Below are 19,065 nucleotides of genomic sequence, written 5' to 3' on the forward strand. Positions count from 1 at the left end.
TTTTTGCTTTTTTTATTCTCAGCTCGGGCTGACTGCCTCTCCTAAGAAGAGCTATGCCCCCTAAGAACCCCCCAACCCATGTTAAGCCTAGTATATATTTCATCTGTTACTCATAGTTCCTTATTTTGTCCCCTCCTACAAAATGAATATAGATTTGTCTCTTTGTTAAGAAAAAAAGTACTTTTGTCTCACTTGCCTTATTTGACCTCTTCTTTGTTCATCTAACCTCCAAAATGGTACATGGTCCCTTGTTGGTTACCTCTCCTATTCGCTCTTTAGAGATATTCCCCTCTCTCTTTTCAACCTATATTATTTTATTCCTTTAGGTCTCTATCCTACCCTCTCCCAAGCCTTCTATGCTCCTTTATCACTCTGTTTTTTTTTTATCTTTTTTTTCATGTTAATTTTGCTCCATCCTTCCGATATTGTTTTCACTTCCTTTTCCCCTTCAGGAAAATTTCCCCCCATTTTTGCGAGCCCAATATGCAAGTTTTCCAAGAAAGCCTCTTCAATATCCTCCTCCATTTACACCCTTTTTTGTCAAATATTTTGGAAACATCAACATTTCCATAACATGTGCAATATGTCAACCCCTCCTGAGCAGAACCGTCAAAAGAAGTTATCTTGGTTTTTGTCTTGTTTCTACAGCCATCTAGGGCAATAAAACCATCTGTGAAGCATGTACATTTATTGGAGTGACAGTAATACTAACCCTCTCAAATGAATACATATCCTCCATGCTTTTGCCCATTGTCTGGTTTCCCACTGAATTCCTTCTACAATTTCTTGCTTCTTTCTCAATAACATCAGTTCTTCATCTTCCACATCTCCATCACAGTCTCCTAAAGTAAAATGTCTTCCATTTTTCTAACACTCCATTTTTATGGCAATCTCTCTCCTTCCTTCTCCATATGTCAGCCATTTTGTTCTTCCTTATCCCCTCTACCACCTCCTCATCACTCTGTATGCCTGAGAATATTTCTGACTTAATCCATTGTCCAACTTTAGCTGCTTAAAGATAAGAAAAAGTAGAACCTTCATTTCCATCTATCCCATATATTCCACCTTATTTCTCTCCTATTTTTTTCCATTCTTTAAACAATAATGTGTATCTCTACAAATGTCTTAATTCATTCAGTTGTCTACCATCAAATGTTCCCTCCTTCTCCATTTTCACTGTTATTCTCAATTTGTCTTAGCAGTTCTCCTTCATCCCGCCCTATAGGATTCATAAGTCTTTTGACCCAACATTCTGCAGGTATTTAAAATGTTCCTGTCTTCCAGAGCTTTGTCTACATAATCTCAGAATATGCCATCTCTCACAGCCATTGCCCTACACTGTATGATGCAAACTATCACCTAAAATATGGTATGGTATGTGTCACCTAATTTTCCCTACTCCTGTACTTGTTTTGTGCAATTGTCAGTTTTCCAGATAACCAGATAAATTCAGTCACTTTAATACTGATCCCAATGTTCTAGTCTTCTTCATATATTGGAATAAATCATCTGTATTATACTTCTTCCCATCAATGCTCTAACCTTTCTGTACCATCCAGTGAAGGCCTTCCTGCTAGTCTACTAATATCTTGTTATACTTCTTGTCTACCATTTTCCTTCATAATGTCTTTCAGACCTCCAGACCCTACTATCTGACCTCTTGATTTCTGTTTATGTTAAACATCCTCTCCTTCTCTTCTTCCTCTCCTGCTTCTTCTAGACTGTATTCTGGCTAAAGTTGGCTTGCCTGTATTATACTGTAACCTTGATTCATAACAAAATATCTCAATTTTATCTCAGGCTACTGGTAACATTTCACTAATATTTGTGACCATCAGAATGCAATAGTCTGAGAAAAAGTGAAAAAAAGCTTCACCCCAACAACTATGTCCTTGTTTCCCAGCTTCTCCCTTATGTGTCTTGCTTGTACCTCCAGAATCAGTAAAATGGATCTTGTAACAAGGTGAAGCTTTATCTAGACCATCTCTGGACCTTACTCATCTTTACTAGTGTTCCATTAACCTTAACCCACCTCTTGAATGCATCTCCCATACATAGGTTCTTTAGCATTCATTTCAAAGAGAGCTATTCCATGGAAACAAAAGCCTTCATTAGGCTGTATATAGTAGTACTAGTTCAGTGTTTCCATTCTCTGCCACTCTGTAGAACCCATAAGATTCTCAATGGCCATGAGTTGCTTCTAATTATACAATGACTCCTCATTAATATTCGAAAATGTGCATGCTGATTGGCCAGCCCAACCAGTGTGCCTGTTGTAATTCCCATAATATACCAATGGAAAAAGGTCCGGTCACCCAGACTTCTTTCCATTGGTATGTTGTATCTTTCGGCTTTTCCCGTTTAGGGGTCACTACAGAGGAACTCTGGTCCGCTAATGATTGGCAGTAGATTTTTACGTACTGAGTTGCCAGCCCTGATGTACAACCTTCAATGAAGGTACGCCCACTCATGCATGTCTCCACACAGAAGACGCTTTAGCTGAGAATCAAACAGGACAACGCTACTGCAGCACCACCACCGCATTGGTATATTGTTTAAATTGTATTTTTATTTCTTAAAAAATAAAAATAAAATCTTTAGCCCTGACTCCGGACATACCAGAGAGGCAGCTTGGACAAAATACTAGGGAAATCAGGTACGTTATTTAAAATTAAACACACGTACCTGATATCCCTTGTATTTCTTCCATGCTGTCTCTCTCCTACCCCTAAACTACCCTAAAGTTGTTTTTTTTTTTTAATTAAAAAAAAAAGAAAACAAAAACACAGCAACGGAGACTTTCTTTTCTCTGTTGCTTTCATTTCAAAGCATTGATGTACTGGGTATGCATGGGAACACAAGTCCCATATGCATGTGCAGAACATCAACACAAGGAAGCAGTATACCACCAGCTGCGGAAAAACAGTAACACACTGTTATACAAAGACATTATTTAAGAAAAGTAAGTTATTTTTTTTTCTTTAAATAATGTCATTGTATAATAGCAATAACAGACTCCGTGGTTGTGGTATATTGAAATTTACCCACAGTTGGCTTTATTTAATCACTCAGGCTTTGCCCTTGTGATTAAACCACACCAACTGTGGGTAAATCTTCAATATACCACACCACGTCATCGGTTATTGCTTAATGAGTCTCTTCCTCACAGATCTCTTATTGCCTGCCTAGATCATCTATGCTAAAAAAAATTTCCATTATTAGACTGCTGTTTTTTTCTATTATCATTTTATCCCAATTTATTAAAGAGATGGATCCATAATTCCTTAAGTATTTTTTTAACTCCCTCCTAAAATGACTACATTATCCTCACATTGTTCACCGTGTTAAATACCCCTTTCTGTTCTACAGACGTTGTATCTCTTTCACCTCCCATTCTTTTCTTTCCCTATTACCTTATGGAATATTACTTCATACTAGTGGAGTCTTGCAACCTTTCCCTTCTTTGGATTCGTCATTACCATTCAGTAACTCCTCCTCCTTCTGCTGTCCAAACCCACATTGGTGTTCGTCTTTGTGTCTCTTGCACCCTATTGTTATTCAGCCACCAGGTACATAAACCTAAATAGAAGTCTATCATTCCATCTCTGATTTTTTTTTTGTCTCCCTTATTACCCTAATCAGTTTCATCTTACAACCTTGGTGCCCCATCACACAGCCATCTTTGTCTTTATGTTCCATATTAGGTATGTCCTGGCTTTGTCATTTTGCCAAAAAAGCCAAAGCTACCATTTTATTGTCAGACTATAAATACCCCTCTACCTTTGTGACCACTAAAGGCTCAATATGACAGATTTGGTGATACATCCATCAATTTCTAAACAAAAAATAACATTGTTATGATTCATTTTATTGTGAAACATTTAAATATATTTACTAAATGGAATCATTTGAAAACATGAAAACATGCTACCTGTTTACAATCATTAGATCAACATTATAATTAAAAATATAAATATATAAAATAAATGGAAACCTGAAAAAGACAAACAGAAGCAAAAAGGTAGAAGAAAGTAAACAAAGACATTACAGTAGATGTAGGTGGACACTTGGGGCAAGAGTATTAGAAACAAAACAGACTCAGTGCATTATTTACCTCATGTTAAGCTAATATGCACATTTTTTTCTCATTTGCAGAATGACTATAATAAATTCATTGGAATATACTAGGGTAATGACCACCAGGGTCTTTATAAGCCTAGTCATGTAACCCAACTCAAATGTGTCCCTATATATCATGGGTATTTATTAGAAGGAAGTATGTTAGTCAGAAAGTTTCTAGAGATTATGGGGGGGGGGGGTTATGCTAGTTTGGGTATTATTGTTTGCCTTTGTCTATCAGAGACATGGGGACCAGACACAGGGTGAATTTCTGATTTCCCATCCACTGGTCAAGTTTAAGCTTAAGTAGGGTTAGGGATGGACTCTGTTTCACATGGATGGGAAGCCTGTTCTAGAGCATGGTGATCCTCTGAGACACATATATGTCTTGCCAACATGTCTTAATTATGTTGCAAGCAAAATTTAAATCCTCAGCCATAGTGGTTCTGATACTGTTTATTTTGTGGATGTGCAAAAGAACCACCAGAGCTGGAGCCAAGGATCCCGTGTATGCCAGGCATAGATCACCTCTCAGTCACCTATAGGAGATAGAGTATGGAGATGGGGTTTTAAGGCGATCCATATAGGACATGGTGTTTATACCCTGGATTCTCCTAGTAAGAAACCTTTGTGGACATTCCAGCTGTTGCATATGTCTGCTCTGTTAGATGCTGAAGGGGGCATTGCACTCAATGATGAGTCTGAAAAGGGCTAAATAAAGTGGCATTATGACTTTCTTGGACCTGGATTCCATGCCCTTGCTTATAAGTTGGATGACATAGAATGATTTTCTGACTACCCTGGCCACATGTTGGTCAAAGGCCAGATTACTGTCTATATATGTTCCTAGATCTCTGAGTACAAGGCCAACTCTTAGGGATGTCATATCAATAGAGTAATTACCCTGGGTGTCAGTTTTTCCAAAAGTCACTATAATGCATTTCTTAACATTGAGCTTTTATCTGTGACTTTGGCACCAGTCATTTGTCTGTGTTAGCCCCGCTTGTAAGATGTCTGTATTTCAGGGGAATCTATGACAGCTTTTTGGTTTGTTTGTTGTTTTGAATCTATGACAGCTCCCAATGTGCAGTCATCTGTGAACTTGGTCAGCCAAAGACCCTTGAAATTAGCCTATGCCTCTGTGAAGTAGATGCTAAACAGGAGCTGTCCCAACACAGAACTCTTAGTAAACAAACCAATGAAAAACTGTTGAAAACAAAAAAAACAAAGCAAAGCGAAAAACTCAGTTTATACAGACCCCAGTTAAATTATTGCCAAATGTTTAATTGAAAATGCTAATAATATAATTGGTGTCTGTATAAAGCAAGTTTTCTGCTTTACTGAAGTCAGCGTAGTTGGTCTCACCAATCTTGACTTCCTGTGTTCTGTTTGTTTGCCAGCTGGCAATCCAATGAGTTATGTAGGGGTTCATGCCCAAGTATGTCAACTGTTCATGAGTGGGGTATTGTACTGAAACCTTAGCCAGGTCCATGTAGATGGTATGCTCCATTTTCCCCTCACCATTGCCTTGGTGACCTTCTCAAAGAAGTCAACCAGGTTTAGTAGGCATGACCTTCCCTTGACAAAGCCATAATGGGTTGAGTCTAGTGTCTGAAGGTCGCCTATGTCTTTGTTGATCATTTCCATGACAATTAATTACATAGCTTTGAATATTAGACTAGTCAGACTAATAGGTCTATAGTTTCCAGGGTCTGTTGATGGTCCACCCTTGTGAAGTGGGATAACCATTGTAGTCCTCCATTCTGATGGAGCAAAGCCTGTTTTGAGGTTATAGTTGAAGAGTGACTCAAGCGGTTCTGATAGGCCATGATACAAGCTGCTTAATAGGCATCCTGGGATATTGTCAGGGCCCATTGACGGTATGTTTTTGGCCTTAGTCAGTGCTACCAGTACTTGCTCCCTGTTAATAAATGTGGGGGTTATTCTAGTAGGTACTTCATGGGGGAGGCAAGGGAGAATGGGCGAGGGTGGTGAAGTTTGAGCTGAATTTGTCAGCCAGAAAATTTACTATGCCATCCTGCTCAGTGAAGGTGGCACCATTGACCACTAGTTTGCTACACTGATGTGTGCTACCTTTGAAGTTTTGGATATAGCTGTAGAAGGTATTGTGGCTGTCTTTTGCCTGTGAGGCTATCCTGACCTTTTAGTTGGCCTTGTTGTACTTAATTTATCTTCTTAGTTTCCTGTTTAATTTAATTAGAGAGGTCCTGTCATTATAAGAGTTGCTCTTCCTGATTTTAGCCATGACATTTGTCTTTTTGTTATATACCTTATTAAAGTTAGGATTCCACCAGTGTGGTTTGCAAGTTTGTTTTGGGCTTACTTCTAGTAGGTAAAGCAGCCTTTATACAGCCACTTATATGGTTGCACAGGGTCTCTGTGAATATTTCCATATAGGTTGCTGTGAACTCGTGGTTAGGGGGGCACTGAATTTTGACAAACTATTGCGTAATAGGATGTAGTTTGCAAACTGTTTCCTCTTAGCACAAAAACTCTACACAAAACCAAAATAAAACTAGTACAACCACAGCCCCCAAATAAAACTGGTACAACTACAACCCTCAACCCCCCCAAATCTCTTAGCACAAAAACTCTACACAAAACCAAAATAAACCTAGTGCAACCACAGCCCTCACCCCCCAAACCTCTTAGCACAAGACATATGCACAAAAAACAATCACCCCCCCTACAAAAAATAAAGTTAAAACTAAACCCAAAAACTTACCTTTTATGCTTTCTACAGAAGGCTGCTTCCAATACTCTGCTCCCTCCTCACAACTGAAGGCTCACCTGCTCTGCTTGCATTCCTTAGACCACTCAGTCCCTTTGAAAGTGACCTTAAAAGGACAATTTGTCAGACCTTTTGAGAAGTTTCCCTTAGAAGGACAGTTGAAAAAAGTATAATCCAAAGACCACGACCGCTCCAAAGGTTTGAATCCACTGCTGATCCATTCCCGATGTAGTCTGTCCTCACGTTGGTCCAAACCCGGCTCGATCCCTGCACTCTGCTGCTGTTGCTAAGGAGCACTCCTCTGTTTAAAAACAACAGAAGGGATCCTTATTAGCTGCAGGGGCCTTTTTAAAGGCAGTTTGTGTAGGAAGTGATTTGCAAGAACGAATTAGGTCGTTGCTTCATCACTTCCTACTTTGAAAAAAAAAAAAAAAAAAAAAAAAAAAACAAGAACTTAATTCGCAGGCTGCTGCAGCCAATCAGATCCCATGTTTGAGTGAGCAGACCTGATTGAGTGCAGCTTGCCAGCAAATCAAAAAAAAAAAAAAAACGGAAACACAGTTCCAATTTTCATAGTGACACCAGGGTCTAGGTCAGGAACAATACAGACGTCCACGAGGAGCCGAGCCAAAGAAGAGTAACGGTCAGAGGAACCCGCAACCTGCAGATGCTGAATTGGGGGCCCTCATTAGCGGGGAGGTAATCGAGGGGCTCCCCACAGCCGCGGGTTTCGCGGGTTTCGCGGGTGCCTAACGCCGGCTATGGAAACACAGTTAAGGAGTCAGCAGCAAGGAAGAAAACAGTTTGAAAATGGAGCCTGGACTCTCAGTAGGTAATATCACCTCCTGCAGAGGTCTGATAGGTGGGATGGGGATTGTGAGAGCTTATAGCACTCTATGTAGGCATGGTTAGAGCACAGCACAGAGTTAAGCACAGTCTAGAAACACTCAGTAAAAACTATTTAACAGAAAAATGCTTTGTACAGTTAATAGTAAGAGAGAGTTTTTATTGTATAGTACTGTCAGGTAAAAAATGTCTTAAATCAGGCTGATTAATCCAGCATTTAATAGACATAAGTTTATTGAAACTAACAGAGAGTCTTAAGATTCTTAAGATTAAGAAAAGGGGGGGGTTCCTTGCTGCCGAGCTATTTTACAGTGTACCGACTTGCCAGACTGTAGATAATGCCTTAAATAAGTATATTTTAAAATGTAAAACTAAGCTAACATACTTTGCAGATAAAAAGAGAGACACTGCGAGGTGAGAGATAGCATAGCTGTATGTTAAGCAATTTTCATCGCAACCAGTTATTCAGTGTGTAGGACTTTAAACAGTATGCTGGCAGTATGGAGAGGAACAGACATAAAGCTTGGCTGATAGAAAGCAAGCGGAGGGAACACAGTTAAGGAGTCAGCAGAAAAGAAGAAAGTTTGAAAAAAAAAAATATATATATATATATATATATATATATATATATATATATATATATATATATATATATTCAAATTGGAAGATAACATACAGAAGAAAACTGAGGCAGGGATAATAAATATGATGATGGTCTTTATCTATAAATGCTTAACCAATAAATTAATTGATTACCAATGCTCATGCAGTGAAGAAAAGAACGCTGACATTCATGTTAGGCAATAAAATTCAACCATTAAAATTCAGCATATATCTAAAATGCTATAGAGAAAATACGGATGCATTAAGAAGCTATGTAAAGCACTTCATGGGGGGGGGTTCTTTTTAGCTCAGTGACTAGCCAAACAGCATTTGTGCAAGGGGTGCATGTGTGTGTGTGTGTGTGTGTGTGTGTGTGTGTGTGTGTGTGTGTGTGTGTGTGTGTGTGTGTGTGTGTGTGTTCGTATGTGTACTTGTGCTTGTGTGAATCTAGAAATAATGGGATTGCACTACATATACAGTTAATTCATAATTCTACATCCATTTAGCTGCTATCTGTAGAGAAAATATTGTTGCAAGGGATGTAATGTGCATGAAAATTATATGCATAATACTTTTTTTAATAATAAAAATTGCAAGCTTGTATCCATTAGTAACCTATTTTCTAACTGTAATGATATCTTCCAAGGAGGGAATTATTCGGGAATAGCAGTCCTTGCAGACAGAATGAGGGCCTTCTACCTGCAGCATCAAGCCTCAGCATACCTCAGTGACATCTGTCCCCAGTAATACTCAACCTGTCAGATATTATTATTTGCTTGAGTTCATAAAATAAGTTTAACTCAAGAGACTTCTTTGTATCACTGAATGTCAGAAAACCATGGATCAGGATAAAAAAGCAACTGTTAAGATTTATGTTACTCTTATATAACAGTAATGCTTAAATTAAATAACTACGTCCCAACTATATTAACATTTTTTTTACAAGTCATCTGATGCTAAACTGTCACCATTCAATAAATGAAAACTTATATTTGAACTCCTAGATTATAAACTTGCTAAAATGTATAGTCACATCACTATTCAGTCAGTATCCATCATTTTAGCTAGGGATACTGATGTGTAGCTAAGGATTATTGGTATTATACTGCAGATATGCTGTACTAATTTGCTACTACCTGACATGGTTCACATAAAACCAATGTGTATAATACTCTACTAACAAGTTTATGCAAAGTTCTTTTTATTACTATTTCAAAATCATGAACTGGACGTTTTTAATCCTTACCTTCTCCTTCTCTTACTAACCCTCTTCCATTGTTTACTCAGGACTGAGAAACATTGGTAAAGCTCTTTAAAATTAAAACAAAAGTGAGTATAACAAAAGTATATTACAGTATTAATATTAAAATCACATATATATTCTACCTCAACCAGAAATTATTTTATGGAACCGACAACAACACCTATTCAACAATTAACCATTGTTTTCCGTCAGACATTGGTTTATTTATTTTTGAATACTAGTTGCCCAGCTCTGATCCTGCCACGCTAATTCGTAAACTGTAGCTAGTTTTAGCAATATAAAACTCTACAGGTCCACAAAGCTGAGTGGATTGATGTTTCTCAGCTGTCAGTAGTAGTCTGGTATAATATTCATGACCAGTATGAACATTATTTCAATAGAAAATCATGCATGCGAAGGCATTTTAAATACCAGTAGCACCTCATTCTGGAAAGATGGTTAACTTAAAACAGCAATGAATAAATTAAAATAACAAGTACGACTACAAATCTTCTCAGGAGAGCTAATGCACTGTTCTAAATACACTGTGTCACTTTTGAGCTGCTGCCAGTGAGTCTTATTTTCTCAGAACAGAAGCAGGTGCTGTTATGTAGCTAGAGAATTAAACTGCTGGACTGGTTGATTGACTGTAGCCTACTACATAGATAATTCTTGTCCATTTTGATTAGTGGCAGAATCCCTCATGTTATCAATATTTTATTTCGCCAGCATTATGTTTTTGCCAATCTGTTTCTGTTTATTTTCACCCCTTTAATATATTCAAATGTACATTAGTGCTGTATTTGCCTTTCAACCTTGAAAACTAGCCATTATGAATGTGCTGAACAGTATATACAAAGTGACAGCTCATGCTTCACAATTATGTATTGCTGTGAGTGTCACAGAGCTGTCTTTTAATGACTGCACCTTGATGATGCTTTATAATCATTCACTCCAAGTAAATGCTCTGGTTTTCCAAACATATAAGAAAATCACATCTTACTGATTACAATGGAAATGAGTTTGAAATTAAATAATACTTGTATAGGATGTTTGCATACCATTATTTAAAAAATGCATAATACTGTGGTTTCATTTTTACAAATAATCTAATTTAAAATTAAAATAACCAGTTATTGAAGGAACATAATGAGCAGTTATTGCTACTTTACTTGTGTGTGTGAAAATAATGTTATCAAATAAAAATATGTAACATTTCTCAGCATATCCAAGTCAAACAAACAAAACATTTTAGATGGATAAATACCATAATGTCTAGAATTTATCTGCAACCTTGCATATCTAGTAATGGCTAATATAGAATCCATGCACAAAGTTAATCCCCTATTTTGTATAATTAACAAGTAACAATGAACCATGAAGAAGACATAGCTGACACAAAATTTAGTGGACATTGTCAGAGGAAATAACAAATTAGCCAGATTTAACATCATGCATTTCAAGATGACAGTGTGAATGCAAGACCACCATGGTGGTGTGTCTGGGAAACAATGCTTGAATTGTTTATCCCTCCACACTGGAAAAAGAACCAGAAAAAGAGTCTCAGAATGTGTATACCATCTTAAAAGGCAAACAACAAACCACTCTATAGACATCCACAATTGCCATCAACTTCAAAAAACTCACATTTCCAGTACTGGATAGTGTGCTCACTGCCCCGAGAGAGGCGCTGTGGACAGCCTGCTTAAACTACAGTGGCAGATCAGATGAAATGCGTGTAACCACATCCCCCCCCCCCCCCCGATTCAGTAAGACTGTTTCCATCAAAAGTTACCTCCACCTTAGACCTCTGAAACATCAGGACTACTACTAACTATTCACTTGGGACTAACAAAGGCCATTGTCTAAGAACACATACAACATGACTACTGTGTCAGCCAGGCAGGATTTATATGGACTACATCAACACAACATACACAGATCTGATGGGTGAATACCATCTCGGACTTGACTGGTACTGTGCAGTGAGTTAGGATGGGAAACAGAATCAGTCCCACCCAGAAACTCTGGACACTTGAAGCTGTTGTTAAGTACTGTCTGATAATTTCAGGGTTATATTCAGTTCCTTTTCAGGATTCTCATAAGAGTATTTTTCTGGATTACCTCATTACTGCTCAAGCAACACTTCTGTTGCCACTGCTTGCATCCCTACAGACACCAATTAATCTGCTAGCTGCACAGGAAGAACACGGATAAGTAATTACTTATTTACCCCCCCCCCTTTATCCTCCTACAATTCACTCCAGTTTTCTCACCCACTATATGGGACTGATTTTCCCTTGTAAAATCCTAGTACCTTGGCTACCTCAAGCCTCCAAGACAAACCCACCTCCATAGGTATCACAAGGGATAAGAAACTAAGAGTAATACTACTCAACGCCAGAAGTCTAAACCTCAAGATGCACGCACTCAAAACTCTCCTTAGCATGGAGAACATCGATATCTGTGCAGTAACCAAACCTGGTTCAGGGCTCCTAAGAGCACCCCAGCACTACCAGGTTATACCTCATACCATGCTTTTTGGCCCCAAAACTTGGACCGAACTACAAAAGGAGGGGGAGTATCAATATTCATCAAAGATACCCACACCTCCAGGTTGGTGGCACAGGACGAAGCACCAGAGACTATCCATGTGCAACTAACAGTGGGTAAAACTGCCTTCCAGTTTATATCCTGCTACAGACCACCCTCCCAAACCCAGGAACCCCACTCAGCCTTCCTGAGAACACTGGAAAATATGAAGGTCTCTCCAAACACCATTATATTGGGCGACTTCAACTACCCAAACATAGACTGGGAGCAGTGCTCTAGCTCCAACACCCTACCCCAAAGGTTCCTAGAATTCATAAACTCAAATGCTATGGAACAACTTGTTACCACTCCCACAAGAGGGGAAAACATACTGGACCTGATCATCACCAACATGGGGACTCTATGCTCCAGACCAGAAGTGTATCTCTCACTGGCAAGATCAGACCATAAACTAATCCAACTGGATATTCACATCCCGACCCCACCCCCTGCCCAGAAAACCACAGTGAAAAACTTCTCTAAAGCAAATTTCACACTCCTCAAAACCGAGGTGGAATCCTTCAAAGCCCCCGGGCCTGTGGAAAATATGGCCCAGACTGCAGAATCCTTTATAAATGCATTCTATGAACACCTTCAGGAATGCATGGATCATGCAATCCCAAATAAAACCAAGACCCAATCCACCAAAGGCAGACATCCTGTCTGGTGGACCCCAGCCATAAACAAACTATACAATAGAAGGAGGAAGCTACTACATGACAGAGCAAAATCCCAAAAGGGAAGGCATCTCTGATCAGTATTAGCAAAAAACTATGGGCACTGATAAAATCGTCTAAGGCCAGCTTCGAGAGAAAAATTGCACAGGACACTAAGGATAATCACAAGGCTTTCTTTAGTTATGTTAGGAACCTGGGTGGGAATTCCTAGATATGCTCAGAATTAGTCCAAAATGGCAAAAAAATACACCGAACCCAAAGACATTGCCAACATCCTAGCTGACAGGTTCAGCGCAACCCCCCCCCCCACCAAAAGGGCAAATATCTATCCCAGCAGAGTGCTGCACCCCTGACATCTCAGATGCTCAGGTAAGAGCCGCCCTCTACAAAGCAAAAAACACAGCATCAATGGGACCATACGGTGTCCTGGGCTGCGTCCTACATGAACTCCAAGAAGAGCTAAACCCAAACATAAAACTACTGTTCAGTCTCAGCCTTACTACAGGATATGTACCCAAAGAGTAGCGTACAGCAACAGTGGTCCCTCTCCACAAAGGTGGTGCCTCAACGGACCCTGGAAACTATCTAAACTATAAGCCTGACTAGCTTGGTCTGTAAAAGCTATGGAAAGGATCATCATGGACCTCATAAATAAAGATATTGGGGACCTACAGACACTGGATCCTACCCAGTTCGGCTTTGTTAAGGGCAGATCCTGCCTCTTAAACCTGGTCATCTTCTTTGAAACCATCATCAAGGCCATTGACGAAGGGAAGGTTGACCACACAGCCTACCTGGACCTCACAAAAGCCTTCGATACAATACCCCACTCGGGCATTATAGATAAGCTCACCAGCTTAAATATAAACCCCTATGTCACTAGATGGGTTGCAAACTGGCTCAAGGACAGAACCCACATGGTTAGAATTGCTGGAGCCATGACAGACTCCAAACCAGTTACAAGTGGCATCCCACAAGCCTCAGTCCTGGGACCTCTCTTGTTCGGTATATATTTCTCGGACTTACAGGCCAACACGGAAGGACTGTGGCTGACCAAGTTCGCAGATGACTGCAAACTGGGTGCCATAATCAACTCTCCAGCCGACACAAGCATCCTCCAAAAGGGCCTCATAGAAACAGACAACTGGTGCCAGAGCCATGGCCTCAAGCTAAACACCAAAAAGTGTATAGTCATCCCCTTCGGTTTATTTTCTTGCAGTCTATGTACTTAGTTTGTTGTTTTATCCCCTCTCACTAAACATCCTCTAACATCACTTGCACCTCCCCAATCATAGACAGATATTCTTACATAATATTTCAATGTTGTAAATAAATCCAGCCGCATCTTAAACATAAATGCATGTTATTACTTATTTAAAGCCTAGAGTAAAACTGTGAATTCTTTAACTCAGTATGCGGATGCAACATTCTTCATAAAATTCCTATCAATTTCTTATCTAATGTGGTAGCTTTGGATAACCAGCAAAAAATGTCCTGGTGAGTTTAACGTATGCACATGCTAAAAACAACATTAAGCTGCTAATGTAAAAAATATAACTGAGGTGTACGTATGCAGTTTAATTTAAATTATAACCATTTTCCAGTACATGCAACATACTCTCACATAATAAAAAATTCCCATCATTTCATAGATGTAAATTAAAGCATTCACTAATCTGAAACAGACCCATTAAGCAACTTATTTCTCAACATAAATGTTTCTAAATTTATTTACATAAAATCTAGCTATGCTTATGTGTGTATGTATGTGTATGCAGATAATTATGCATTTCTTTATAAAGCACATATACAACTATATGTATTTCTGTCTGCACACACGCACACATTTTTTAAAAAGTTGCTGCTACCATCTGTTCATCTACTGTTATAGGGTAATGTCTGTCTGTCTGCCCACAATGACTGAGTTTAAAACAAGGCTGCTTCCTACATACTTAATGCCAAACAAATTAAAACTCTGATAAAATGTTCATTTCCCCCCTCTATGCTTTCAAATATTGAGAAAAACATTGTCAAACTGATAAACCTTCCGACATAGCAAAACCAACCCAAGGAAATCTAAAGATGTTAGTGCTTAAAGCCAGAAGCCTAAACAAGAAATTTCCATTCCCCCCAGGCCCTCCTCATCCTGGAGAATGTGGACATCTGTGTAGTTACTGAGACAAAGTTTAAAGCCACAGTGATCATCCCAGCAGTGCAGGGCTACAATGCCTTTCACACACTTAGGCCAGCTACTGCACAGGCAGGGGCCAAAGCTGGAGGTGTCTCAATCTACATCAGTAACAAAATCTTCCATAGGCAAAGTTCCACATAATATCCTTGCAAGCTGTAGGCCACCCTCTATGATCCAAGAAACCCCTAACTCATACATGGACTTAGTAGAGGCTCTCACCATTCAGCCTAATATCATATTTATGGCCAACTTTAACTAGCCCAGTATAAACTGCAACATTTACATTTCCCAGGACTTACAGGCCCAGAGATTCCTAGACATTGTAAACAAACATCTTGGACCAGATAGTTCATGTATCCACCATGGATGCAAGCATACTTGAAATGGTACTCACAAACATGGGACAATGCTGTATCCCCCCCCCCCACCCACACCCACACACACACACACACACAGTGTAGTGCTCTCTCTGGTACAGACAAAACACAAAGCTGTCTCCTTCGTAATAAAAATATGTTGACCCCAGCTAACCTCATAACATTAAGGAACTATTACAGGTCAAACTTTCTACTAAGTGATAACCTGTTAAAATTTCAAGCTCCTCCCACCAAACTCTGAAAACACAGCTGTCTACACAGAATTGTTCACAGGCACTCTATACAATCATTCAATAAATACATATCAAAAATAAGCCCAGAACTAACCAAAAACAGTGGAATCCAAACATAAACAGGTTGTGCAACAAAATAAAATAAGTCATAGCCAAGATTAGGAAGTGCTATGCACAGCATAATAAAAAACGCTCTCATTAAACTAGACAAACAACTAAATGGCACATTAAATATACTAAAGCTAAATCTTGAGGTAAAGATAGCCTCTCAGGCAAGAAACAACCACGAGGCTTTCTTTAGCTATGCCTGAAACCTCAAAGATAGCACACAGCAGTATTCAGAATTGATTGTAAATGGAGCTACCTATATGGAGCCAGAAAAATAGCAAATCTGCTGGCCGACAAATTCAGATCCAATATTACCCCACTCTTTCCCCAGATGACCCAGAAAAAAACATCAGACAAAGCCTCCGCAAAAAGTCTGCATCAGTGGGCCCCAGTTATATCACAGGATGCCTTCTAAATAGCCCATAACATTATCTATCAGGACCACTGGAGACATTGTTTAAGTATAGCCTCCAGATAGGTTTTGTTTCACACAAATGGAGAACTGCAATGGTCATCCTGCTACACAAGGATAGATGATCAACAGATTCCAGGAACTACAGACCCATAAGTCTGACTAGTTTACAAGCAAAGCCTTGGAAAGAATTATCATGGAAGTAATTAATAAGAACTTAGAAAATCTTCAGTCACTGGATCCAACAGAGTTTGGTTTAGTCAAGGGAGGATCATGCCTAATCAGCCTGGCGGACTTCCTTGCGAGGGTCAACAAGGCAATGGGCAAATGCAAAATGGCCAATGTCAGGAGCCTCTGGCTGACAAAGTTTGCAGATGATTGCAAACTAGGAGCAGTCATGGAGCCCCCCATGACATTAACATCCTGCAGGAAGAACTAACATAGACAAATGACTGTTGCCAAAGCCACGGCTTAAAACTCAATGCCAAGAAATGTATAATAGTACCCTTTGGGAAGTCATGCACCGTAGGAAATTACCTCATCAATAACTTCAATAACACACCCATAAGAGTAGAGCCAGTACTCAGGAATTTGGGTTCATATGTACATAGTAACCTGTTTTTTGACCAACATGTGTCTAAGCTAGTAAGGAAATCATTCTGTGCTACACAGCTTGTAAGCAAGGGCATTTCATCTAGGTCTAACAAAGTTGTCATTCCACTGTATTCATCCATCATCAGACTAATCATTGGGTACAATGCCCCCTTCGTTATGTACCTGACCAGGCACATGCAACAAATGGAATGTCCACAGAGGTTCCTCAGCGTGCACCTCAACAGAAAATCTGAGCACTTTCATCTCATATTCTTAAGATTTCATCTAAAAGAACATAGCATAAGATAGTATTTTAATACATCATGTGATCATTAAAACAAGTTAAAATACCATGTTATAACTAAATCATAAACTGTTTAAATCATAATTGTATGTTGTTGTTGTCTTTCGGCTTTTCCCGGTTAGGGGTCGCCACAGCGAAACTCCGGTCCGCTAATGATTGGCAGTAGATTTTCATGGTGCCGAGTTGCCAGCTGTATAATGAGGTCAAAAGCTGAATGGGAAACTATGCACAATAAAAACAGGCTTGAACTACTGCTTATATAAAGAATATCACTATATTTAAAACTACCAGGTTGACCCATATCATACACACCTTCTGACCCTCTCTCATGCTCCTTTTCAATTCTATCCCTTCAAGAAGAATCGTGAGTCCTCCTTATAGTGCCTCACCTGCAAACACCCACACCAACAGTCAGCAATTATACACATTCCAACTTTAAACTCAACCACATCTCACAAAACTAACCCTAACATCCACTACCAACCCCCTTTTACTTACATTTGTCTCAATCAATTACTGGAAAACAGTACATTCTAAGTACTACTTTACTCTAATTTTAAACTATGGAATTTTGTTAAATCTTCCAACTACCAATTAATTTTTTTACTTTGTAACCTTAAAAGTATGGAATCTTGTTAAATCATGTGTTTTCCTATGAATACTTGCTTGCTATGTAGAAATCTCATACTTGTTTCTTCTTAATCTGTGGAGCTTTTCTCCCTGGGCCTCCACTGAAAATGTACATGTATCCAGTCGGACTCTCCCAGTCAACAAATGTAAAATAAAAAATAAACTATATACAAAAATTGTTAAGAGAGTGTGTCATACACAAAATAAGTACACATACAAAATGACAAAAACTGTAGGATTGTAAGACCCAATAAAATAAAACAATAACATTTGTTATGTAACAGGTAGAGGGGTGCTGACTAAAAGGAATACTGTTAAGCATTTCTAATTAAGTTATCACTGGCCTGAGTCTGCGTACACTTGTAATAGTCAGTCATTTAGACATGAGTAATGTTTAACTTCTAATTTAACTGCCAACATAGCTCCTTGACCCCCAAACAAACTATCAACATTCCACATGTACTTTATATTTTAACCTGTCTGATGACAAAGAATGGGAATTTCTTGAACCCTATACAAAAACACTATACTTGAAAAGAGTGATATTGGTATTTTTGTTCTTATGGCATCTACATGCTTGCAGATCCTATGTGAAAGTTTACACAACATTTTCCTTATACACAAATATGGGCATGTGACAATGTATACAGTACCTGTAGAATTGCGTGTAGAATACTCACAAACTCCAAATGTCATGCACACCTGCTCTGACTATAAAATGAGACTAGCAATGATGTAGCTACAAATAGAAGCATCCCACATTGGAAGGCCAATTTATGTTTATGCCCCAGAATTGTATTGTAACTTGTAAATTTCTGATTTTCAAAACAATGTGCTTCAAATTATTGCCTGTTTAATTAACAAATATTAGAAATGGCCCTATTAATTTAACACATCATTGTTTCCTATTATGATCATCTAGTTGCTCACTCTGATGTTCATAAATTTCAATATCCAATAAATAAGTCAAACTACATGCTTGGTAAAAAACAATTTACTCACAATAACCTGTACAGGATGTTCACTAGTTTCTTATTCTAGTCAATAATAGAGACTTTTCTCTCTTTTGTTTTTTGTTTCTAACTATATTTACCACAGATTCTATATAATGTATTTTCAAACCTATTACAACAAACACATTAATTAAAAAATCAAATTCCTGAACAAAAATTGCCTCCTAGCTAGCCAGCTTGGACAACTTGAACTTTTGCAATTTAATAACATTTAATGTACTTGGAATGACAACTGGGTTTTGAAATTTGTGTTTCTAGAAAATCCTGGAGAGAAAAAAGTCAGAAGTATGGCCTCATGAAATATTAAAGAAGTTTAGGATTATTTAGACAAAAGCACTAAATTAAAACTGTCCCCCAGATTTACTATTCAT

Source organism: Protopterus annectens, chromosome 3.part0 (genome assembly GCF_019279795.1).
Source record: "Protopterus annectens isolate FY-2018-M chromosome 3.part0, PAN1.0, whole genome shotgun sequence".
NCBI classification, from domain to species: Eukaryota; Metazoa; Chordata; order Ceratodontiformes; family Protopteridae; genus Protopterus; species Protopterus annectens.